Consider the following 26,903-nt stretch of genomic DNA (forward strand, 5'->3'; position numbering starts at 1 on the left):
CTTTCAAATTGGTCTGATTCATTTCCTAGTATTATAAAACTATTAAGATGTCCCAAACTGGTTACTTTTTTTAGGACACTGTTTTCATGTCAAATGATTGGGGGAAAATGAATATTTACAAATGGAAATAATTCTTTTATCTTGATCCCAATTCTCAGAAATTCTATGTTTCACCTAAGTGAATTTTCCAGATAACTGAAACTAATAATTATCTAATAAAGTAATTTCTTCTAGGGCGATTGAAGAGTATAGCATTATTTTCTCCTATATGAAATTACTTCAAACTGCTTAGCTCTTTATAAAAATTTTTATTACCGTATTTCCCGGCGTGTAAGATGACTTGACTTTTGAAACGAAAAAAAGTCAACCGAAAATCAGGGGCAAAAGACCAAAATTGCACAAAAATTACCTGCAGATCTTGACGGCAAAGTAAGTCTTCTTTGAAGTGGGGGGTAGTCTTATACAGCGAATATAGGCCTAAACCTATGTTTTAACTGTAAAATTAGGGGGTCGTCTTATACGCCAGAAAATACGGTTCATACTTTGTAGAAAGGTAGCAAGTAAATTATTTCTCATTCTTCCTAGCCTACTGCCAGCTGTCCTCTGCGATTGTTGGGCTGTTACTTTACACTGTTGCCTGAAGAGGAGTGGGAAGCCCTGAGGTAGCTTTATGCCTTTCCTGTAGGGTAGGGCATAAAGACTGTCCCTTCTCTCATTTCCTTTTCCTTTTCTCTCATCTTGTCCTGCTTCTCACTTCCTGTTCCTTCTCTCCTTGTTTATCAGGATTCAGGAGCTAGTTACTGGGGTGTTTCCAGAGCAGGCCCTTAATAGAAACTTGCAGGGCTCACTGCCTGAGGTGGGAGGGGAGTGTTGAAGGGTGCACCATTTTGTTTTGTGTGGAAAGGAAGCTGTGTCAACAGGAAAGGATGCAGTGACTTGGATGTGGTTGTCTGGGACAGGAGAGATGGGTTGGGCAGCTGAGCTAAGGAGAGGGGACCAACAGTTGAGTGCTGCTGTAATCATCTGGCAATTTTTTGGTATCTGCATTGGCCTCTCACATTCAACTCAGAAATTCCATAATAATACTAGAGCCCTACAACTCCTGTTTAAAATAAAAGCTCACACACAAAAATCTGCTTTAGAAAGATCATGGTCCACAGATTCAGAATTCCCAAGGAGTTTGGTAAGTATGTGTTATAACATGGGAGAGATAAAGGTCCCAAATTGGAACCAGGGCGGGGAGTCGAGTATGGCTCCTGGTCTTGTATTTCCATGGGGGAAGGTGGACCATCCTTTGCTAGTCGACTGAAACATGCATGTTTCTTACTTTGAGTTCTATCATTTAGTTAGAGAAACAGTTCCTGACCTGTAGATACAGCTTTATTTATTTTTAGAGTATATTAAAGGCTCTATATTTTCCATTCTTAGAAAGTTAAAGACCCTGGTCTCTGAAAAATTGTAGGATAAAACAGATTGTACATGTGAAAAATGAAGTGTCTGCTAAATAGCATCATTCATTACAGAATGGATCCTGGTGTAAGTCAGGCCACCTTGGTTTCTTTTCCAGGGGCCATGGTTACCACAAGTTAGGAGTTGACTTTAGGAATTAATAACTTCTTTCAAGGATCAGCAAAATATTTAGGTGTGGCGGAAAAAAAGAGAGAAAGAAAGAAAAATAAATGTCTTAAAGCAACTTGAAAAGAATATGTTATTTAATTGTCAAAATAATATTATATTATATCTGGCCATAGAAATAGAGCTTTTAAATAGGAAACAAGATAGGCCTGTGTTTGTATATACATAAAGGTACTATGTCATTTCCTACGTTAGTCAGAAAAGGCAGATGAATTATCTTTCAAGAGTTTGTATTATTTTCTGGAGTGACTATGGTTTCTGAAACCTGTAATTTATCACATACACTGCAGCTGAGACAGAATATCTGAATTTGGCTAGTCCCAGGAACTCCAGTATGCTTGCCTATTGACAGTGAATGACATCTGTGTTATGTACAGGGAGGGGCAAAAGTAGGTTGTGAGTATGCTAAACAAAGTATATTCTTGTTCTATTAATTATTAATTATTGTATTATTTTCCATATAATCAACTGTAAACCTATTTTTGCTGTACCCGGTAGTTATTGGGTCGGCAAGTAAGTAATTACGGATTTTTAAAAGAAAATCAAAGACAATTTTTTCATGGAACTAAATAACTTTATTCTGTAATGTATTGCCCATTTTGATCAATGACCTTTTGCCATCTTTCAGGCAGCATCATAATCCCACGTTCAAAAAACTTCTGGTTTTTATTAGCAAAAAACTGCATCAGGTACGATTTGACATCATCATCATTATTGAAATTTTTACCATTCAAGGAGTTTTGTAAAGATCGAAACAAAAAGTAATCAGATGGTGCAAGGTCAGGACTATATGGTGGATGTGGCAAAACATCCCAACCAAGCTCCATTAATTTTTGCCGAGTGACCAAAGATGTGTGTGGCCTTGCATTGTCATGATGGAATACAACACCTTTTCGATTTGTCAATTCGGGCCGCTTTTCTTCAACTGCATTGTTTAAGTTCGTTAGTTGTTCAATGTAGACATCAGAATTGATCGTTCGGTTGGGTGGTAAGAGTTCAAAGTAGACAATTCCTTTGTAATCCCACCAAACTGATAACAAAACCTTCTTTTGATGAATATCAGCTTTTGATGTTGTTTGAGTTGGTTCACCTGGCCTGCTCCACGATCTTTTCCGCTTGATATTGTTGTAAACAACCCATTTTTCATCGCCAGTTATCAGTCGTTTTAAAAATGGATCATTTTCATTACGTTTCTTTAGCAAATCGCAGCTGCTAATGCGTTGCGTTAACTGTGATTCTTTCAGTTCGTGAGGAACCCATGTATCGAGTTTTTGAACATAGCCAAGTTGTTTTAAGTGATTTTCAATGCATGTATGTGATACATGAAGCTTCTCTGCAATCTCACATGTTGTACTGTGACAGTCTGAATTGATTATTGCTTTGATTAGGGCGTCATCAACTTCAACTGGACGACAGAGTGTTTTTCATCTTTGAGTGAAAAATCACCAGAACGAAATTTGGCAAACCAATTTTGACACTGCCGTTCTTTTAAGGCTTCGTCACCATAAACAGCACATAACTTTTTATGAGCTTGCGATGCGTTTTCCCTTTGCGGAAATAAAAAAGCAAAATATGATGAAAATGTTCCTTTTGATTTTCCATTTTTCAACGAATGCCAAACGAAAACTACAAAACAGATCAAAAAACTTTTTTTACTGATTAACAGCTGAATAGCCAACTATCAAATAACAAAATGTGTTTTACATTTTACTACGTCTGCAAACCTAAAAATTCAACTGAAGCCATATATGTGTGAAACCCGCAATTACTTAGCTGCCGACCCAATATATGAAGAAGTTACATCATGTGACATTTAACATATGCAAATTCACCAAGGTATCATTTGGAAAGAAACTGATAGCATGTGAGTCACTCTCCTTGCTGACGGACTCAGTAAGCCTAGGCCTTCCCTGAGAGCTCCCTTAGGACGGGAGATTGCTTTTGCTTTGCACCTTAGTCATCTCAGCTCCCTCAGGCTTTCCAGAGTGGAGCATCTTCCTGAGCTGAGGGTGATTCTGGTGCTTACATGTAGCTCCTGAGCAAACTTTTTTTCTTTTTTTAACTGAGGAAAGAGTCATCAATACAAAAAAAAAATAGTATTATAGAGGAGCCACAAGTATCAATTTCCAATGTGGTGCTTTCCTAGTATATTTTCAACAGGAACATCTTTGGCCATATGTGAGAATTTATGCCCTGGTGAAATGTACCTTCTCGCTCCACCATTAGTTGACTGTCTTATATGACATTTCATACTCTCTTCTTGGATTCATGTTCTCTTCCTTTGTCATTGTGCATACAAGGGACCAGGGGTAGGCTATAGAAGTGCTGGTTCATGACCAGTAAGCAGCCACCAGTAGTGGGGTGCTCAAGGCTGAGATTAGGAACAACTGATTAGGAGTGACCACCCTGAAAAATAAAGGCTTAGGTTTGGGGAAACACTGTGAAGTAGTAAAATCCCTTAACTTGTAAAACCAAGAGGATGCTGGTCATTGTGTTTATTTCTTATTAGAATAATGGGAGGAGGGCTTTCTTTCTAGATGAGGTTAATTCTCACAATAACAGAGCAATAGGTAGGGTATGTTGGGTATAGAGTCTGTTTTGCCCTATTCTGCAGAGTTTTCAATACCACTTGACCAATTCTCATGGGGGAGTGGGAGGTAAAACTGGGACATTCTGAGATTGTCACCTCATGTTTTGTTACTGTTGCTTAGTGATGTGGGGAGGAGAGAAGCAATGACTACTTACAGGAAGTCTTAGAATCAGAATTTTGGTGATGGAGGGGACCTCAAAACTACTTCCTGAGTTGTAAAGGGGTGAAATGATTTAAGGTCAAATATGTGGCGGAGCTAGGACCAGAACTTCAGTTTCCAGGCCTCAGGCTGGTGTTCCTTGTCTCTGATGAACTGGTTTAATAGGGACTGGGTTGGCCTGTTTTGTGCTAGTACAGCTCCACCCTTTAGTGAGCTCCCTGAACGGGGGAGAACAAAGTCCACATTATTCTTACTTGTTTTGTTTTAGGGGTATGATTGTTAGGGGCAAAGTTCCAAGAATGCCTAAACTCTGAAAATGTTTCATGTTTGTATGTGCTGGGGGTGGAGAGGGGTTAGAATGGGGTGGGTTAGAATGGATGAAGGGTTATAGGAGGTCATGAAAGCCACAAATGCAAAAATTGATTCCACTTGTGATAATGAATGCTTATGGAATTGATGGGTGTTTTATGAATATTCCTTGCTTTGATCTGTTTGGCATTAGTCAGTTCTGCAAGGAATAAACTTAAAATGAGAAATATTGATAGTTTTAGATTAAATGTGATCACACTATTATACTTCTTGTTTTATAGTATGCATTATTTAAATTTTAAGTCACTGTTATTAAATCCAAGACTTAAAGAAACAGATGACAACTTAATCCTCTCTCCAACTTAAGCTTTAGTTTTATTTTTTTAAAATCAATTTTATTAACGTATAATTTATATAAACAAAATATACTGATTTTACTTTTATTTTTTATATACTATGATATTGGAGTAGTTCTAGCAGGTAACAATTCTCCATCCTTAACTCTGGACTTAGTTAAATCCAGTGTTTTATAAGTTGTGTGTTTTTATAGGCTATGCTTTCAGTCAATATTAAGAGGAAACAAAAAATTAAAAAAACTTTTTTTCACCATACTTGGTGTTAGTGCTGTGGAAGAGTCCAGTCCAGTGCTAATACTTTCATCTCTTTACTAGGGGCCCAGTGCATGAATTCATGCACCTTGAAAGGAGCTGTGGGCTGCAAGGCTGCGGTCGGCACAGTAGCGGGTCTCGGCCCATCATCTGTACCCCTGCCCCGCCCCTCCCACTGCAGCCCCCATTGCCCGGTCTGCCCACAGCCCCGCTTCTGCCACTGCCGCTCCCATGCACTGACAGCACCGGCCCTACTCACACTTGCTGATGGAGCAGAGTGATTGGAGTCAGTGCCAGCAGCAGGTGCAAGCGGGCCTGCCGGAACCTGCCAGCAACGAACAGTACCTGATTGAGGGGGTGAGGATGAGAAAAAAGACAGACAAGAAAAGATGGGGTCGGGAGGACTGAGACCAAAGTCTGCAGTCCCGAGTTTATTCCAAACAGCATATTTAAGCACACACAGCAATATAGGCAAAAGCAGTAAGTTCCTTGTTTACGAAAAATTTTTTTGCGCCACTAAGTCTACTGACTATTTTTTAACCAAATCAAGTAGATGTCAAGGCTAGCAATGCACACAGTCCTTGTGCTGTAAGTCAAAACAATTCCTGATAACTGCAAACAGCAGTAGTTTTCCACTACCAGCTGTGCAGCGAGGGAGGAAAAGAGAGCTATGTCTCAACAAGTGAGACCCCTGCTTTCAGGGCAGCTCCCCACACGGGCCAGTGCTGTCAGTGTATGCCAGTGGTGGCTGCTGCCCTGGTTGCCCCCCAGGAGCAGGGGGTGGTGGAGAAGCCCTCAGGGGCAATCAGGGCTGGCAGCCGCCTCTCGCTCCTGTTGATGGCATTGGCGCCAGGCTTTATTAACATTCAGTGTATAGATTGACACAGATTCCCTTACTCAGTTTTTATGTTGGAAAATCACTCATCACGTGCATTATGTGCAGGTTAAGCTGAAGGAAGAAACCTTACCTTTGGTAGGTATATCAAAGGAAGAAAGGGAGTTCCGCTTTGACTCATCTTTTCTCACTTGCCCTTTTGCAACTTACCACTATTTACATGGCCAAGTTAATTGTATTTATGGGTTATATTATTATATACTTTTTATTATTAAGTATTTTATTTATTCAACCTTCCTCCCCCTGTCTCTGGCAACCACCAATCTGTTCTCTGTATCTATAAACTTAGGTTGTTTTTTTTTGTTTCTTTTTTTTTGCTATTGTTAGATTCCACATATAAGAGAGATCATATGGTATTCGTCTTTGTCTGTCTGACTTACTTCACTTAGGATATACCCTTGAGATCCATCCATGTTGTAGCAATGGCAAGATTCTATTATTTTTTGGCTGACTAATAATATTCCATTATGTGTGTGTGTGTGTGTGTGTGTGTGTGTGTGTGTGGATGCCACAATTTTTTAATCTGTTCATCCACTGACAGACATTTAGGTTGTTTTCCTATTTTGACTATTGAAAATAATGCTGTAATGAACATGGGGGTGCATATATTTTTTTCTATTTAATTTATCTTTATTGTTTAAAGTATTACAGATGCCTCCTCTTCCCCCCCCACCCCACCCCCAATTATCCCCTTCTTTCCCACTCCCTTCCCCTCTCCAGGCCTTCACCCCACCATTATCTGTGTCCATGGGTACAAAATAGATCCAGAGATGTGGAAGATTATATGCACATACCTTTTTGAATTACTGTTTTTGTTTTCTTTGGATAAACATCTGAAATACCCTCATTTTAAATGTACAGTTCAATGAGTTTTGTCAAATATAAAGAGTTGGATGGACCCAGAAGGTATTATGCTAAATGAAATAATTCAGACAGAGAAAGACAAACACCATATGATTCCACTTATATTTGGAATCTTAACACATTGCGGGAGGATCGCAAGCATTCTCTTGTTTTCATATTGCAGTGTTTTACATAAATGTTACAAGGCATACCTTAAAATGAAATACCCATTGCATTTTGAAGTTATTTATTATATGTTCTTACAAGCTAATATCTTTTTAAAGTATGATACATTATAAAACATTTTTGTTTTTGTATTCATTCAATAGAAAGTTATCTGGCCTCTGGGTAAAGCTAGCAATGAAACTACTGGCATGCAATGTGTTAAGAACAAAGTAAACAAATAAAATAGAAACAGACTCATAGATACAGAAAACAGACTGATTGAAGGGAGGGGGTGCTGGGGTACTTGCCCCAGCCTTACAAAGGGTTCAGCATTCTGGAGTAAGGGGCTGTGCATAGATACAAGAAGGAGTCCAAGGACAAAAGATATTTTTAAGAGGCATTAGGGGTCAGAGGAGCTTTAGTTAAAGGGAACTGAAGACTCTCCCTCGACCAAGGACCCACAGGATTTATCCTAAGGCAATGTGGAAATATACATTTCAAAGGGTAAGGTATCAAACAAAGGGTACGAAATCACTGTCAGTTTGGGGAATAGCCTACAGCTGTTCAGGTGTTTGACCAACAGGAGTCAATAAAATGCCCTAGCCTTTTCCAACGGGTAAATTACATTATGTGGCTCACCCTTGTTGAGACGCCCAAGATTCACTGACTTTTGGTAAAACTTTTGTAATTATTACATGCTGGAATTGATTCTTGGCAAGGGGGCTTGAGGAGCTAGGTGAAAAAGTGAAGGAATTAAATATAACAAATTGGTAGTTACAGAATAATCACAGCAATGTGGATTATAGCATAGGGAAGATAGTCAATCTATCCTAATATATAAAAGCCCTTGGTCAAAACGACCAGTAACAACCAAGGCTCAACCAACTGTAAGTCTGACTTCTGCTGCAGGCATGGTGCCCCAGCACTGACTGTTGAGGGGGCTGTGAATCAGGGCCAGAGAGAGGCCTGAAGAGAGAAGAAGGGACTGATCTGTTGCCTCTGTGGTTTTGATCAGCACTTGCTTCTCTCTTTCTTTCCCATTTTGGCCAGCAGCCACCATTTCTCTCCAGGCCTCCACCTGGGCTGCAGATCAGCCCCGCCTTTCTGATCAGGCCCCGATGGAACAACGTGATGGTGGTGCCTATGAGTAGGCAGCCAGGGAAGGGGAAGTTTGAATTTCTACTTTGGAGGCTGTGTGCCCTTGCTTGGATACAAGTACTCCCAGCAGGGGCTCACAGAGGCATGCAGGAGCTGCCTTTGGGGCGGTGGGCTCAGGAGGCCTGCACACTGGAAAGGTGTGACTGTGGTGTCCAGAGGCCGGCAGCTGTGGAGTGGGGAGACTCAGTTTTTGCTGCCTGGGCCTTACACCCTTGGTTGGATTCCTGTACACCCAGTGGTGGCTCACAGAGGCACCCAAGGGCTGTTTGCAAGGGCCGTGCACTCAGAGGGGCCCTTGCTCTGAAGCTTTGTGACTGCGGTGTGTGGGTAGGCAGCTGGAAGGGGGGGGGGGTACCTGAATTTTTACTGCTGGGGTTGTACACCCTTGGTTGGATTCATGTGCGCCCAGTGGAGACTCAGAGAGGGATGAGGGGCCCTCTGCCAGGGTGGTGCACTCACACGCTGAGAGCGGCCCTTGTGCTGAAGCTGCATGACCATGGTGTGGTGCCTGTGGGCAGGCAGCCGGGAAGAGGGAATTCAGAATTTCTACTGCCAGGGCCATGCGTCCTTGTTTGGATATGAGTGTGCCCAGTCGGGGCTCACAGTGGCACCCAATAGCAGCCTGTGGGGCGGTGGGCTCAGGCCTGCATGCTGGGAAGGCGCAGCTTGGGAGTCCAGAGGTCAGCTGCTGGGGAGGAGGAAGTCACACTTACTGTTGCGGGAGCCATGCACCCGGAAGGTGGAAGTCCTAAGGTCTGCAGGTCTGTGGGTGAGGCAGCAGGATTTTGACTGGAGTGGCTGCAGTGTCCAAGGCCAGTCTGGGTGGTGGTGCTGATGAGTTCCAAGAAGAGGCCGTTCTCCCCTCCAAGACGTGTGGGCTCCATTCAGTGGTGGTAGGCGTTCCATGTCCAAGAGAGCCTGGTCTGCCAGCCCCTGCTACTCCTGCCACACACCACACACACACACACACACACCACACACACACACACACAAACACACACACACGCAGCACACACACACACGCACCACATACACACCACACACACACCACACACACACACCACACATACACCACACACACACACACACACACACCATACACACACACACACACATACACACACCACACACACACACACACCACACATACACACACACACCACACACCACACACACACACACACACACACACCACACACCACACACACACACACACACACACACCACACACACACACACCATACACACACACCACACCACACACACACCACACACACCACACACACGCACCACACACACACACGCACCACAGACACACACACCACACACACACACACACACACACCACACACACACACACACCACACACACCACACACACACACACACACACACACACACACACACACACACACCACACACTCTCCTTCCACCCCTTCACTCACTCACACCCTCTCCCGTACCTCCATTCTGCCAGCCGCCATTTTCCTGTCTAATTCCATAACTGCCATTTTTATGCTCTTAATTTCTTTGTGTAGTTCTAGATTTCTATTGTATTATTTACCTTTCCATAAAGAATGTCCTTTAACATTCTTTATAGTACAAGATTGCTGGTGATAGATTTTTTCAGCTATTTTTTTTTTTTGTCTAAGAAAAAAATTATTTTTAAAAGTTATTTTCATTGGTGATAGAGTTTTAGTTTTATAGTGTTTTCCTTTTAGCATACTACAATTGTTATTTAGTTGTCTTCTGCCTTGCATAGCTTCTGACAAGAAGCCTAAGATCATTTTTTATTTGTTTCTTGTTACATAAAGTATCTACCTTTCCTCTGATTCCTTTTAAGATTATTCTTTTATTAAAAAATATATTTTAGCCGCGACCGGTTTGGCTCAGTGGATAGAGCGTCGGCCTGCGGACTGAAAGGTCCCGGGTTCGATTCCGGGCAAGGGCATGTACCTTGGTTGCGAGCACATCTCCAGTAGGGGGTGTGCAAGAGGCAGCTGATCGATGATTCTCTCTCATCGATGTTTCTAAGAAAAAAATTATTTAAAAAATAATATATATATATATATATATATATATATATATATTTAAAAAATAATATATATATATATATTTTTATTGATTTTTTACAGAGTGGAAGGGAGAGGGATAGAGAGCTAGAAAGATTGATGAGAGAGAAACATTGATTAGCTGCCTCCTGCACACCCTGCACTGGGGATGTGCCTGCAACCAAGTTACATGCCCTTGACCGGAATAGAACCACTGAGCCAAATTGATTAGGGCTTAAGATCGTTCTTAACACAGATTTTGAGCAGTTTGATTATGGTGTATCTTTGTGTGTTTATCCTTCTTGGAGTTCATTAAATAGCTGGGATTTGTGGGTATATATTTTCCACAAGAGAGAACATGTTCTGTCACATTTTTGATAGGATACCAGCCATTGTGATTTTTACATTGTGCATGTTGGATTTTGTTGTAGTTCTTTAAAGAGAGTTGAATGTCTTGTAGCAAAAGTTGGATATTTTGCAAACCATTTGAACATGTTAGAGTTTTATTCACAAGCTATTATAGAACAGCTTTTACTTTATGAAGAGTTTAGCCCTGCTACGTGGGTCTGACTATTCTGGAGTCTCTACTGAATACCCTATATATTCAAGGAAGTTTCTCTACTTTGACTAGTGGGAGTTAGGATTCCCAGTTTTGTATGAGCATTGGGAATTGTTCAGCTTACATCTCTCTTTAATTGCTATTTCCTAGGAAGTTTTCTGCCCTTGAAATATTTCATTTTGTGTATGTACAGATTGTATTCAGCCAAAAACTCAAGGAGGCTAGGCTATTACTTATATTTCTTGAGCCTTTTCTCTTTCTAGCTTCCTCCTCTCTGGTATTGTGCCCCATCAATTTGAGCCTCCATGCCCTCTCCAAATTCCAATTTCTGTCTCCTTAATTCAAGAAGACTATTAGCTCTCTTTGCATCCCTTCTTCCTGCAGGATCTACCATAGGACTGATCTCATTTCCTTTCTTTTTTCCAGGAGTCACAGTTATGTTACTGTGTGGTCCACTGGCTAAAACCCAGGGCTGAGGCTAGGTTGAGGAGAGGCACAAGAGAACAAAATTTAAGAAGGCTGATCTCAGTCTCAGGGTCATGCAAGTGCAGGATTAGCCTTAAAAAAAGGAATGCATTCTTAACTTCTATATCCTAAGCACCTTTCTTGTTTTCCTCACCCTAGTCCCAGCATTGATGAAAATAGTTGTTTTATTATATATTTTATCTATATTCTTGTTTATAGTGTGAAGATAATTCTGGACTTTGCTAATCACCCTCATTGCCCAAAGTGCAAGTCCCCTGTTATCTGTATGTTTAACTCAACAATATGTTATAGATATCACTCTAAATCAGAGAATTTAGCTATTCACCACCTTTTAGGATGATTGCCCCATATTGTGTGGATTGATCTGAGAAATTACTGAACGTAAAACTCATTTCTTAAAAAGTCTTTTCATTCTCAGATGTGACATTAATGTATCACTGAAAATAAAATATGTGAGCATATATTAAAAATTTCATCTAGAAGTATGCTTTGTATTGAATATGTTAATTAAGATGCAAAAATAGATGGTTTTTCTGTACACTTCTTGATTTGTTACCTGTATGTGTTTGTTAATCTAGAAGAGTGGCCTGGAAATTAAACCTGTCACTGGCAGTGTTCAGAATTACATCCTAGAGTTTGAGGTACCCTTTACGATGAGTCAAAACCAGAGTGTTAAAAGACTGGCAAAATACAAAAAAAATTACTATCTTTAGGATTTCATTCAGCTATTTTTCCTCATTAAATAACTTTAGTACAAAGATAAAAATGAAATAAAATTATTAAGGGTAAGGTCTATTTATAGTTTAAAACAAATATAGGTGGAGAATAGACTCTCTGACATATGTTGTCTTATTTTCAGTTTACCTACAAAGTAGGTGTCCAAAAAGCTTACTGTTTTAATAACATTTTAAACTACTTAAATATTGTTCTCTTTTAACTATCATTTGGAACTTAAAAACATTTTTTTATTGGTTTCATAGAGGAAGGGAGAAGGAGAGAGAGAGAGAGAGAGAAATATCAGTGATGAGAAGGAATCATTGATTAGCTGTCTCCTGCATGCCCCACACTGGGTATACAGCCTCCAATCTGGGCATGTGCCCTGATCAGGAATCAAACCATGATCTATTAACTGGTTCATAGATTGATGCTCAACCACTGAGCCACACCAACTTGGTCATGTGGGACTTTTATGGTGCCTTTTTAATTTCTGAACCAGATATATAAATTCTGTCATTATTATTATTAGAAATTATGTAAAAACAATAAAAATACCAGAAGGACATACAGAAAATGATAAAACATTATTTGTATAAGTGATAGGATTTGGAGTAGTATATCTGCCTCCCCCCATTTTATCCATTATTTTTTAATGTAGTTATCACACTTTTAGACTAGGAAAGTGTTTTTTCTATATTAAAATCCAATGTATTAACAAAATACTAGCAAATAAAATCTAACAATGTATGAAAGAAATATACATCATGACCAAATGGGATTTATCCCAGGTATGAAAGGCTGGTTCAGCATTAGTGGATCAATTAATTAATCCATCATATCTACAGGCTAAAGAAGAAAAATCACAAAATCATATTACTAGATGCAAAAAAGTATTTGGCAAAATTCAACACTAATTCACACACACACACACACACACACTTAGAAAACTAGGAATATATAGGAGCTTCCTCAATTTGATAAAGAACATCTGCAAAAAACCTATATCTGCAACATACTTAATGGTGATGAACTGGAAGCTTTCCTGATAAGATCAGGAAGAAAACAATGATGTCCTCTCTCACGACTCCTTGTCAACATTGTCCTAAAAGTCCTAGCTAATGAGTAAAACAAGAATGGGATATAAGAGATATGCTGCCCTGGCTGGTTGGTTCAGTTGGTTGGAGCATCATCCTGTACACAACAAGGTTGTGGGTTTAATCCCTGATCAGGGTGCATATGGTAAGCAATCTCTTTCTCTCTCTTTCTCTTCATCCACTTTTCTCTCTAAAATCAATAAACATATTCCCTGGTGGGGATTAAAAAAAGAGATATGCTGATTGGGAAGAAAGAAATAAAACTATCTTTGTTTATGATAACATTATTTATGTAGAAAACCTGAAATGAATTATTGGATTTAATAAGTGGTTATAGCAAGGTTGCAGAATACAAGATTATTTAAGAGTCAATAATTTTCTTATAAATTAGTAATGAACAAGTGGAATTTAAAATTAAAAACATGGTACTGTTTATATTAAGCATTGCAAATATAAAATACTTGCATACATAACAAAATATGTATATGACCTATGGTGAAAAAAGCACAAAACACTGATGAAAGAAACCAAAGAAGAATTCAATAAATGGAGGGGTATTCCATGTTCATAGATAGGAAGACCCAATATTGTCAAGATGTTGATTCTTCTCAACTTGATCTATAGATTCAATATAATCCCAGCAAGTTGTTTTGTAGATATTGGCAAACTGATTCTAAAGTTTATATATAGAGAAAAAAAGACCTCAAACAATAACTAAGGAGAAAAGCAAAGTCAGAGGACTGACACTATTCTAGTTCAAGAGTTATTATAACATTTAGTAATCAAGACAGTGTGACAATTGGTGAAAGAATAGACAAATAGAATCAGTGGAATGGAATAAAAATAGACCCACACAAATGTAGTCAACTGATCTTTGACAAAGGAGCAAATATGATATAGCAGAGTAAAAATAATTTCTTAAATAAATATTACTGAAAAAACAGATTGGAAGAAATATTTGCAAAACACATATCTAATAAAGGACTTTTATCCTTTACATATACAGAGACCTCTTAAAACTCAGCAATAAGAAAATGAACAACCCAATTAGAAAATGGACAAAATATTTAAACAGACATGTCACCAAATAAGATATACAGATAAATCATATGTAACTATGGAATTGCAAAAAGCAACAACAATGAGATATCGCTATACATACAGTATATTAGAATGGCCAAAATCCAGAATACTGACAACACTAAATACTGGCAAGGATGTAGAGCAACAGAAATACTCATTCATTTTTGGTGGGAATGCAAAGTGGGGCACCTTGGGAGGTAGTTTGGAAGTTTGTTACAAAACTAAATGTTCTCTTAACATATGATCCAGAAAATTGCACTCCTTAGTGTTTACTCAAGTAAGCTGAAAACGTATGTCCATACAAAAACCTGCTCATGGATGAATATAATGGCTTTATTCATAACTGCCAAAGCTTGGAAGCAACAGAGATGTGCTTCAGTAGGTGAATGGATAAATAAACTGATACATCCAGGTGTACCAAAAAGAATTGAGCTATCAAACCATGAAAAGTCACAAGGAAACTTAAATTACAAAGTAAAAGAAGTGAATCTGAAAGGACTCATACTGTATGATTTCATATATATGACATTCTGGACAAGGCAAAATTATGGAGACGGTAAAGGGATCAGTGGTTATCAAGGATTAGGAGGGGGAGAGGAATATAGCCATGGAGCATAGGGGATTTTTAGGGCAGAGAAACTATATGATAGATACTATAATGGTGGGTACATGACATTATACAGTTGTCAAAACCCAAAGAATGTACACATCAAGAGTGAACCCTAATGTAAATTGTGGATGTTGACTGATAATGTAGCAATGTAGATCCATTGATTGTAATAAATGTGCCACTCTGATGCAAGATTTTGATAGTGGGAAGATTGTGCATATGTGGGGGCAGGTAGTACCCAGGAATTCTCTGTACCTTTAGATCAATAAAGCTGTGAACTTAAAACTGCTCTAAAATAAAGTCTATTAAAAATTAATGTAACACTGCATACTTCATATGGTAAGGCCAAGTTAAGAGTCTTTGCTTAGTTTTTAGAAAGCAGAGGCCAAGGCAAGAATTCAGATACTTTATTTGAAGATGCAAATCTAGATGGTGAGGATTGAGAGTACAAGGGAAATGAAGCAAGGAAAAATACGAAGATATGTGATGCAAAGCATTATTGTATTTGCTAGCACTTAACAATGAGAAACAGTTCACTCAGTAGGCAGGTGTCCTTGAAGACTCCTCTGGAAGAGCTGCAAAAAGGATCACTTTCAGGTATTCCACAGAATCAGAAAGTGGAGGAGCAGCCCAGTGCCAGCAGGACACTAACCAAGAGAAAGTAAAAGGGAGCTGGTTAAGGGAAAGGAAGACATGCAGACTTTGTGTTCCAGTGCATTAGGAAAGAAAGAGTGAGGCAAATGTAGGAAGACATGGCAGTAGCATCAAAAATCAGGAAGGGCTGACCAGTGTTGCTCAGTGGTTGGACATCAACCTATGAACCAGGAGGTCGTGGTTCAATTCTTGGTCAGGGCACATGCCCGGGTTGTGGGCTTGATCCCCAGAAGGGGGTGTGCAGGAGGTAGCCAATCATTGATGTTTCTATCTCTCTCTTTCCTTCTCCCTCTCTTAAATCAATTTAAAAAGGAAAAGTCAGAAGGGCAACAGCCAACAGTGTTAAGATTCTGGATCTATGATAGAACAAGGACATTAATTTTAGAGTTAAACCTCGATCGAAATCCATGTTCCATAATGTAGTAGTTGTCATCCTGGGGGAAGTTAAATCACCTTTCTAAGCCATATTTTTCCCAACTCTGAAAATGAAATGAAATATCACTTCTATGGTATAGTTTTGAGAAATAAATGTATTAATTTAATGAAATTCTTGGCTCTCAATGAACATTTCTTTCCTTTATTCCAGTTCTGTTATCTTATTTTAATTTTGTAAAAGCCAGTTCTTCCAGATTGGGGCATTTGAGAGGGAAAGACTCATTGCTATTCCCCAACTTTATTGGGAAATGAGCCAATGAATTTAAATTTCCCATAGCATCATGTGCACTCAGCATGGCTAAAGGGGAAATCTCATTTTTGCTATTTTATAGAATTAAAAAAGACCAGCATGTCTTCTTTTGAAAAACAGGTCATTCATTCTCAGATTACTTTCTTTAGGTCCACTTTTACAATCTCTGATGATATTTTTGCCTTTTATCAAAAGGATGATGTAATTAACTGAAGGTAAGGCCATGGGTAACATACTAGCTGAGTATGATTCAGTGCTATAGCTTTGGTGTTTTACTGCCCTTGGAAAATGCCATGCAGTGTTATCATCAGTGAAGATGCTTTTCCTTACCCAATCAAGCATGAGGTTCAGGATTGTCAATGACAGATAATTTTATGAGGTAGCCATTTCCAACTGCTATGTAGTCTTAATAATGCATAAAATCTGTTTTCATTTATCCTTGATTTATATTTGCATTATATAGTATTTCTTTTTTTAATTGATAATAGTTTTTCTTTTTTCATTACAGTTTCCATTCAATATTATTTTGTTTTAGTTTCAAGTGTATAGCATAGCAATTAGACAATCATATACTTTACAAAGTATTACCACTGATATTTCCAGTACCATATGCAGTTATTACAGTGCTAGAGGCCTGATGCACAAATTTATTCATGGCTCACCCCAATGGGGGCCAATCGGAACTAGGTCAGAGAGGGAGAGGGGACATGGGAGGTTGACCACTGGCTCCACCCCCGATCAGGGCAGGAGGGCTAATTGGGGGCAGGGCCATCCAGAGGGAGGAGCCGCATGTAGTTTGCCAATGGGGTGGGGGGGTCCGATTAGGGGACTTGCTGGCCGAGGGGAGGGGCTGTAGAAGGTTGGGTGGGGGGGTGTTGATCAGGGCCCTAATTGGGCTGGTTGGCTGCCACAGTGCACATCATAGCTACTGGTCATTCCAGTCATTCCGTCATTCTGGTCACTTGGGTTTTATATACTACCCTGTTTCCCCGAAAATAAGACAGTGTCTTATATTAATTTTTTCTCCCAAAGTTGCACTAGGTCTTATTTTCAGGGGATATTTTATCTTTCCATGCTCTAGGTCTTATTTTCAGGGAAACACAGTAGTATATAGATTTCTCTATGCTATACTTTATATCCCTGTGGCTATTTTGCAGCTACCAATTTGTATCCTTTAATCTCTTTGCCTTTTCACCAAGCCCCTGACCAATTCCCCTCTGGCAAATCTGGCAACCATAGTCTTTTCTTTGTGTCTGTGAGTCAGTTTTGTTGGTTCTTCTTCCTTAGATTCCCATTTATTTATTTTTATTTTTTAAAATATATTTTGATTTTTACAGAGAGGAAAGGAGAGGGATAGAGATTCAGGAACATCGATAAGAGAGAAACATAGATCAGCTGACTCCTACACACCCCCTACTGGGGATGTGCCCACAACCAAGGGACATGCTCTTGACCGTAATTGAACCTGGGACCTTTCAGTCCGCAGACCAACACTCTATCCACTGAGCCAAACTGATTTAGACTAGATTCCCATTTATTTAGAAATCATATGTATTTTTCTTTTTCTGACTTTTTTCACTTAGCATGATACCCTCTACTTTCATCCATGCTGTTGCAAATGGTAAGATTTCATTCTTTTTTATGGCTGAGTAGTATTCCATTGTGTAAATGTACCACAGCTTTATTTTTTAAATCCTCATTTGAGGACATTTTTCCCATTGCTTTTTAGAGAGTAGAAGGGAGGGAGGATGTGAGAAAGACAGGGAGGGAAGGAGGGAGGGAGGGGGAGAGAGAGAAAGAGAGAGAGAGAGAGAGAGAGAGAGAGAGAGAGAGAGAGAGAGAGAGAGAGAGAGGTATCAATGTGAAAGAAATACATTGACTATTTGCCTCCCACATGTGCCCGACCTCGGGCAAGGAGTGAACCTACAGCAGAGGTACATGCCCTGGATAGGTAATTGAACCTGTGACCCTTCAGTGCACAGGCCAACACTCTAACCACTGAAAAACACAGGCCAGGGCTAAACTACAGTTTTTTTTTTGGTTTTTTTTTTGGTTTTTTTTTGTTTTTTGTTTTTTGTTTTTTTATCAGCTGTCTATTGATGGTCACTGTTTTGCTTCCAGATCTTGTAAATAACACTGCAGCGAACATAGGGGTGTATATATATTCTTTGAATTAGTGTCTTAATTTTCAATGGTTAGCTATTTTCTTTTCTTCACTTTTTTAAATTTGTTGCTCAGTATTTTGGTACTCATTAGGTTATTTATGTCTTTTCATTTTTGTGATAGAAGACTTTTAAGTACAAAAATGGCTTCATGGAGAATATTGAGCCTATGTTCTACACAGAGACAGTATCACCCTGCCCTCCAGAGGATAGAAATTGGTTCTTGAAGGATAAAAAAAATCCTACTTTTAATATAGAGTGCACAGATATACATATAGTAGTTGTATAGTATATTTGTGATAGTAAAATTTTATGAGGGGTGATTACAAAAAAGAGTCCAAAATAACATCTGAAGAGTGTGGTGTGATAATGAAAAAAAGTTGGGAAACATTGTTGGTTCTTGTGGCTATTTTTCATTTTTTCCAGTGACAATCTATACTAATAAAAGGATAATATGCTAATTAGGGCAGATGTCTTCCAGACGTCCTTCCAGACAAAGCCACAGCAGCTGCAAAGGCCAAGGGCCAGCAGTCATGGTGGCAGTGAGGGCCAAGGGCTGGTCCAGCACTGCAGTCCTTTTTGCAGAGGCTGTGGGAGAAGGCAGAGGGAGAGAGAGTGCTGTGGGAGAAGGCAGAATGGAGAAGGTGTCAATTAGGCAGTTAGGGGGATCAGGCCAGGAGGGGAGAGCAGTTAGGGGGATCAGGCCAGGAGGGGAGAGCAGTTAGGGGATCAGGCCAGGAGGGGAGAGCAGTTAGGGGGATCAGGCCAGGAGGGGAGAGCAGTTAGGGGGATCAGGCCAGGAGGGGAGAGCAGTTAGGGGATCAGGCCAGGAGGGGAGAGCAGTTAGGGGATCAGGCCGGGAGGGGAGAGCAGTTAGGGGATCAGGCCGGGAGGGGAGAGCAGTTAGGGGATCAGGCCGGGAGGGGAGAGCAGTTAGGGGATCAGGCCGGGAGGGGAGAGCAGTTAGGGGATCAGGCCAGGAGGGGAGAGCAGTTAGGGGATCAGGCCGGGAGGGGAGAGCAGTTAGGGGATCAGGCCAGGAGGGGAGAGCAGTTAGAGGATCAGGCCAGGAGGGGAGAGCAGTTAGGGGGATCAGGCCAGGAGGGGAGAGCAGTTAGGGGGATCAGGCCAGGAGGGGAGAGCAGTTAGGGGATCAGGCCAGGAGGGGAGAGCAGTTAGAGGATCAGGCCAGGAGGGGAGAGCAGTTAGGGGATCAGGCCGGGAGGGGAGAGCAGTTAGGGGATCAGGCCGGGAGGGGAGAGCAGTTAGGGGATCAGGCCGGGAGGGGAGAGCAGTTAGGGGATCAGGCCAGGAGGGGAGAGCAGTTAGAGGATCAGGCCAGGAGGGGAGAGCAGTTAGGGGGATCAGGCCAGGAGGGGAGAGCAGTTAGGGGGATCAGGCCAGGAGGGGAGAGCAGTTAGGGGATCAGGCCAGGAGGGGAGAGCAGTTAGAGGATCAGGCCAGGAGGGGAGAGCAGTTAGGGGATCAGGCCGGGAGGGGAGAGCAGTTAGGGGATCAGGCCGGGAGGGGAGAGCAGTTAGGGGATCAGGCCGGGAGGGGAGAGCAGTTAGGGGATCAGGCCGGGAGGGGGGAGCAGTTAGGGGATCAGGCCGGCCGGCAGGTGAGTGGTTAAGAACCAGTGGTTTCAGATTGTGAGAGGGACCCTGGGTTGGAGAGGGTGCAGGCCGGGCTGATCATCCTCCCTCCCCATGCGTGAATTTGGCGCACCAGGCCTCTAGCCGATATAGCCTATATATATAAAAGCCTAAGTGACCAGAACGCGGAACAACCAGAATGACTGACTGCTGTTATGCGCACTGGCCACCAGGGAGTAGACACTCAATGCAGGAGCTACCCCCTGGTGGTCAGTGTGTTCCCACAGCCAACCTCCCACAGCCTGCCAACCTCCTGTGGTCCTCCTCCTACCCCCTTTCCCTCCAACTGGCAGCCAGAAGGCCCCGATCGCCCCTGATTGCCAGCCAGGCCTAAGGACCCCACCCATGCATAAATTCTGTGCACTTGGCCTCTAGTTAAATTATATATTAAGAGGATCAGAGTTGGGGTCCATTGAGTGGTTGGAGTAAGTTTGGAGTTAATAATTATGCATTGTTTTACACTCCACCACAAATAAGTGCTTTCTCCTTTTAGCTTATTTATTGAGTCCATAATATGTCATTAGTTTAAAAACAGAACAAAACATAAAAACCAAAATCATTGGTTAAGTAATATCAGTAACAAACACAAATTTTCCAGTGTCCTTAACCATTCTATTGGATAGTACTCTCCCTTTTGAATTTCCAGGGCCCTTTTTACACCACTTTTCTGACAGATAGTTTAGCTTTATAGTCTTTTCCTTAGCTCTCGTTTACAGTAGTTTTTATTTTTCCAGTTGCCGAGTGTTCTAATCTATAGATACTGGCATGCAGAAGGTGCTCAATAAATAATCATTAATACTTTATTAATTTATCAGATAGTTAAAATATAGTTTCAAAGAGAGATGCCAGAAATGATGAAGTTAATTTAAAATCTATATGGAACTTTTTTCTAGATGAGATACTTTATTGCAGATGAGTGAGGAGCTGTTTTATGCAATAAAAATAACTATGCCTGACAGGTTTAGGCATAATTATTTGTGCAATGGGTATTTTAAGAGACATTTTCCTCTAGGAAATATTAGTTCAACTACTCTAGAATTTGAACAAGCTGTCATATCATTTTCCTCCATTCTTCTGAAGAAAATGTCATCCTCACAACAAAAGACAAAAATGAATTATAATCTCTATGCGCTGATATAGAGTTGTTTCTCTGACATAATAAGAGAAAAAGGCAAAGTGTAAATGGCTATCTGTAATATTGTACTTTTCGTGTAAGAAAGACAAGCAAATGGTAAAATATTTATTTATGAGAAAGAAATTCTGATTGGATAAACCAGAAATAAATGAGATGGTTACATTTAGAGGGTGGGAGGGAAATGAGATGGTTATATATGTGTGTGGTTGGGGAGAGAATGGAAATGGAATAGAAGAAATAAAGGGGAGTGACTTTTCTCTGAATATGCCTTTCTTGTATAGTGCTGTCTTTTAAAACCATGTTAATGTTTCACTTACTCAAAAAATAACAAATAACACCCAAAATGGAATACCAAAAGTAACAATTGATTGTATCTATTACACATGAATAACATAACCCAGATGAAGGAATAGGCCTGATTGGTCATCCCCTCCTTCCTGCCAGTAGTTGGTTCAGGAATGAATTTGTGTTGCAATTTGGACAAATGATAAGAGAGGAAAGAGGAGCCGGAGACTTCTATGAACATTTCCCCTCACTCTTTTGGGAGATTTTCCAGAAGTGAGCCCTCTCTCTCCCACTAGAGGCCTTTGTGTGCAGATGTGAGACTGAACTTCTGTTGCCCTCTCACCAGCAGACTGAGGGTAAAGTTACCCCTCAGCTGAGGGCAGGATTAATAGGATTCTAGGGAATTCCAGCCAGGGCTGGCAGGTTAGGTCAACCATGGAACCTACTCTTATGCTAGTTTTCCAGTTACATGAGCCAATAAGTTTTCCCATTGTTTTAGCTAATTTGACAAGTGTCTGCTGTGACTTGCAGCCCAAAGTGTCATAACTCATTAACAAAACAACACAAAACTGCTTCAGTTTTGAATAGGAGGAAAGTGGAAACAATACAAGACAGATGGCAGGTGGGAGAGCTTTACAGAAGTAGATTTTAAGGCGAGTGTTTCTCAAACTCGAGCATATATTATAATGGCCTGAAGAACTTGTTAAAACAAATTGCTGAGCCTGAGTCCCAGATCTTAATCTATAGCTCCAGGAGAGTTTTAGAATGTGCATTTCTAACAAGTGCCACAATGGTGCTGAAGCTACTGGTCCAGGGACTACCTCTGGAAACCCACTACCTTAAACTTCCAGGTATTCTGCCTCATCTGCCAGGCAGGCCGAGGGTGTTGGGCAGGGCCATGGTGCCAAGGAAGGACCTCTGGCTGTTCCTGGAGGAGCCATTGAGTACTTCAAAGCAGGTGGGGCAGGTAAACCACATAATAGGACAAGGTAGCAAAACCAAATAGATAATTACAAAGTAGCCACAGGGATGTAAAGTACAACATAGGGAATATAGTCAATAATATTTGTAATCACTATGAGTGGGGCCAGGTGGGTACTTGAAATATCAGGGGAACCACTTTGTAAAGTATATGATTATCTAACCACTATACTGTACACCTGAAACTTATACAAAATAATATTGAATGTAAACTATAATTGAAAAAACTCACAATTTTGTTCTCAAATGAGCCATATACTTGATGATGAGAGGGTTTATGACTTGAAATCTTTATTCCTCTTAGGACTGAACACACACCTCTAAGCACACTATAGGCACTCATTAATACCTGATTAATTTACTGGAAGGGAAAAGTTATTTGCCAACTTCTTTGTGGTTAGATGTTTTAAGATAAGGGTAGGTACAATTCAAGGAAGGCTAAAACTGACTCAGGATGATGATTATGTAAATTAGAGCTCACCTAGTTGCTAAGAAACTTCGGCAACTTGTCCTTTAGGAAAATGGCTGCACTAAAGTTTCCTCTTTGAATCCTTTGGCTTCTGAATAGGAAAACTAATCACCCCTCATTTTCTATTTTTCATGCCAACCACAGAGTAAATCTCTGATACTGCTGCACTAATTGGGCAAAGTTGCTTTTGCCTTCAAGTACTTACTCCCCCTAAAGACACATCAGCTCCAAATCTAATCTAATAATAGAGGAATATTCAAATTTGTCCATTAAACGTCACATCACAACCAGATCAGCATGCTACATCCCCACCCTCTGCTCAGGCATCTGCAAGGCCTGGGGAAGGTTAGGATATGTTAGGAGGGGATAGGAAAGGAGAGGGAGAAGAAGGCAGGCCTGAATGCAGAGAGGTCGAGAGGAGAAACAGAAATACAGAAAGGGAACAAGAAAAAGATGCAGGAATGGAAAAGGGAAGGAAATTGCACGCAGAAGGGGGTGGAGACCATGGGAAGCAGTGGGGAGGGGCAGAGCAGGTGTGCCTGGTGAGGGGCGGGGCACAGGCTGCACAGAGGGAGCAGGGAGCCCCGCCTAGATGTGGGAGGAGGGCAGTGGTGGCTGTTGGCAGGGAGGCGCCCACAGGTCCAGAATGGAGTGGAGGATGGTCCGAGGCCTTCTGGGTGGAGGTGCTCCTGCTTCACAGCAGCAGTGCCTGGGCCACGCAGGCCTCGACCACCCTCGCTGGGCAGGGCATCCTGGGCAGGGTATGGGAGCAGGACAGTGTGGGGGGTGGGGGGGGAGGGGGATGCTGGGGAAGGGGGGGTTGGTGAATACCTAGCCGGGCCTGAGCCCTGGGCTGGGGGTTTACTCTCCTCTCCCCCACCCCCCACAATGGAAGCTTTACGATGGGAAGGAGGGAAGGAGTTTATAAAGGAGTCAGTAGAGAACAGAGTTAAAGAAGAAAAGAGGATGTGTAAGTGAACTGTAGGAGCTATAATGAAAATCAAGTATAGTTGTGTATTGGGGACAGATTTTTAAAAGTAGTAGTCAGAAAAGAAAAATGATAAAAGTGAATCATTAGGCAGGTAGATAGATATTAAAACAGTGGAAGTAAGTAGAGAAGAATGTGGGTGAGAAAGAAAGAGGGAGGGAAGAAAAGTTTTAAAGGGGGAGCTGGTAGAGCTTAAAAGGTGAATGGGAAGAAGGAAGAAATGGGGGAGGAAGCAAAGAAGGGAGTGAAGAAAAAATTAAGGTGGGAAGGAAAGAAAAGGGGAGGTAGGGCAGGGATAAAGATAAAGGAAAGAAGAAATATGGGGAGGGAGGGAGAGTAAGAGAAAGATGGGAAGAAGGATGATGAAACAAGTCGGAAATAAGGAGGAAAGAAAAGTTTATAAATGATGAGTCAGTAGGAAAAAGTGTTACATAAAGGAGAGAGAAAAATTGTGTGACAGGAGAAGCCAGTAAAGAAGTCAAATACAATTGTGTGTGAAGGGGATAAGATTTAGAAAAATGTTAATAGGGGTGACCAGTCCAGCAGGGGAGGGCAGTTAGGGAGATCAGTTAGAAGCCAGAGGTCCCGGATTGCAAGAGGGATGTCCAACTGGGATCAGGCCTAAACTGGCAGTTGGACATCCCCGAGAGCTCCCAGATTGGAGAGGGTGTAGGTTGGGATAATGGACACCCCCCACACACACACACACACGAATTTTGTGCACTGGGCCTCTAGTTTATAATAAAGGAGACCTTTGTGTTATTGGGAAGATTAACTTTCACTCTCTAAGAGAAGAGCACCTTCTTGCCTGTATGTAGCTTTCATTCAGACAAATGACAACTATTTCATAGATAAGGAAGGTAATTGCTGTTTGTACCAGGTCAGAAGTGCTTCCACACTTTCTTCCCAAGCAGTAAATGGTGGTTCCAAATGCGGAGAAGCTCTCTCTGACCCCTGCTGGACGGAAGTTGGCAGCTGGCAGATATGAGGACTTCCCCTGGCATGGAGTCACGGCTCCCTTCAAGCTTCTGTTTAAACCAGGTGTGTTTGTTCACCTTGAGGCAGGGTCAGGCAAGGGCATCTTGGCTTTAAGTCACCCTTTGCATTTCTTTTGGTGTCGGATTTGGCCAGGTGACTCACCCATGCTGGAAACACAGAGAGAAGCCTGAAGGAGCAGCCTTTCTCTTAACCTAGAAGGATTATTCAGAAACAACAAATTTGACACAATCCCTGTGCTTTTCAGCCATCCACACGATGTATTCAGGCCTCTGCTAGTTTTAGCCAGCAGAAGAAGTGGGGCAGTCTCTGTCAATAAGTAAACTTATGATGATTATTAGACTGCAGGCCTTCACAGAGGCATTTCTCCAACATGAGAATTGCATTTTTGTTTTAAAGATTTTTTTTTTTTTTTATTGTTTTAAAGAGAGAAAAACATCGATGTGAGAAACATGGATCGGCTGCCTCTTGCACAGCCCATGCCTGGGATGTAGCCAGTAACCCAGGCATGTGCCCTGTCTAGTAATCAAACTGGCAATATTTGGGTTCACGGGATGACTCCTAACTGATTTCGTCACACCAGTCAGGATGGGAATTGAATTTTTATTTGGTGAAAAATGATGACACTCTGTACCTTGCATTTTTCCTTTTATATTTCTACAAGTTATTAGAAATAAATCTTCAAGGAAACACTCTTAGGGAGTAAGAGCAAAAAAGCTATAAGTATGATAGACAAGACTCAGATAATTTGAGTTTAATATGGTAATTTCTGAACTGTTGGCTTTTATTGTGAAATACTGTAAAATAGAAATATTTAGCTGAAGGGTTAAACTTGATAAAGAGCTTCTGCAGAGCATAACATTTCACAAAACCTTTTCATGAAATATTCCCTCCATACTTTCAAAAAATACCATCACCAGGTTTCACTCTGTTACAGCAGGGGAGAGGGGCAAATCTCTCCATGGCGGGGTAGGGGTGGACATTGGATGCCATTGAAAGCAGGGCATTTGGGGATTCCCTGCTTAGACACACAAATTAGAAAATGCTTTATGTAGCAGTTGTATTATCTTGTATTTCCCTAGCTTCTCTGACAACTTTCGTTCCAGCCCACGTTGATTTTTCATTGAGGTCATACATTTCTTGTTGAGAAAGATAGAAGTTTAAATGTTTCCTTCTGTATGTCTTTTTAAAATCTGCATGGTTTTCTAATAGTATTTTGTTTCTTTCTCATATTTTAAATTCCTTTTTTTTTTAATTAAAAAAAAATAAAGCCAGCTCTCCTGATCATTCTTGTTGGGTAAAGTTCATATTTGTCATGGCTGCTGACTTTGGCCATGATGAGACATGCTCCTTCAGGATTTGTGATTTAGAGTGCAAAGTCTTGTTATCCGTGAGAAGCCTGCGTTGCCTGAGTGGAAGATGCGTCTTTACAAAGAGGCTTTCTGTTTTCTTCAGCCAGGACCTCAGGGGTGGTGACAATCTGGGAACCAATTTTTATGTTAATTTCTTTGTTTGGAATTTACCTGCCCTTGCAGGTGGTATAAATCCAGATCTCAAATCCACATGAGTCATTGGTTTCAAATGATCAGGGGAGATACTTTCCTCTTAGAGTTCTGCCATAGAGAATGTTCCTTGTTGCCTCCCTCTGTGTGTAGAATTTTTTTCTAGTTCACCTGTGATCAGAGAATGTAGCCTTTCTAGGGTCCTGCCTGGCTCCACATAAAAAAAATCTCAGTTCTGTTGTCCTAGTTTGTGGCTCTCCTATATGTCATTTACATACAAGCCCTTTTGTTGTTCAGAATGGCAATAACCACCAGCGTATCAGAAACTTGAGTAGCAGGTTTTTTAGATTTCTCTGTGCTTTGAGTCCATAGGGGTTTCACTGTCATCCCTGAAAGAAAAAAAGTCTCGTGGGTTTTGGGGCTATCTCT

General features: G+C 41.0%; 1 protein-coding gene across 4 annotated transcripts in view; it reads left to right on the forward strand.

Moving 5' to 3' along the window:
* The window catches only part of AKAP6 (A-kinase anchoring protein 6), a 456,973-nt gene that overhangs the window by 41,001 nt on the left and 389,069 nt on the right, over nt 1–26,903 (forward strand). The window contains exon 1 of one of the 4 annotated variants that reach the window (XM_084874311.1): nt 605–686. The exons of the other annotated variants lie outside the window; for them this stretch is intronic. The gene's annotated coding sequence lies outside the window, so the exon portion shown is untranslated. Of the gene's footprint in view, nt 1–604; nt 687–26,903 lie in introns of those variants that run through there. 4 annotated transcript variants of the gene reach the window in all.

Source organism: Pipistrellus hanaki, assembly GCF_964339955.1.
Source record: "Pipistrellus hanaki genome assembly, chromosome: 1".
NCBI classification, from domain to species: domain Eukaryota; kingdom Metazoa; phylum Chordata; class Mammalia; order Chiroptera; family Vespertilionidae; genus Pipistrellus; species Pipistrellus hanaki.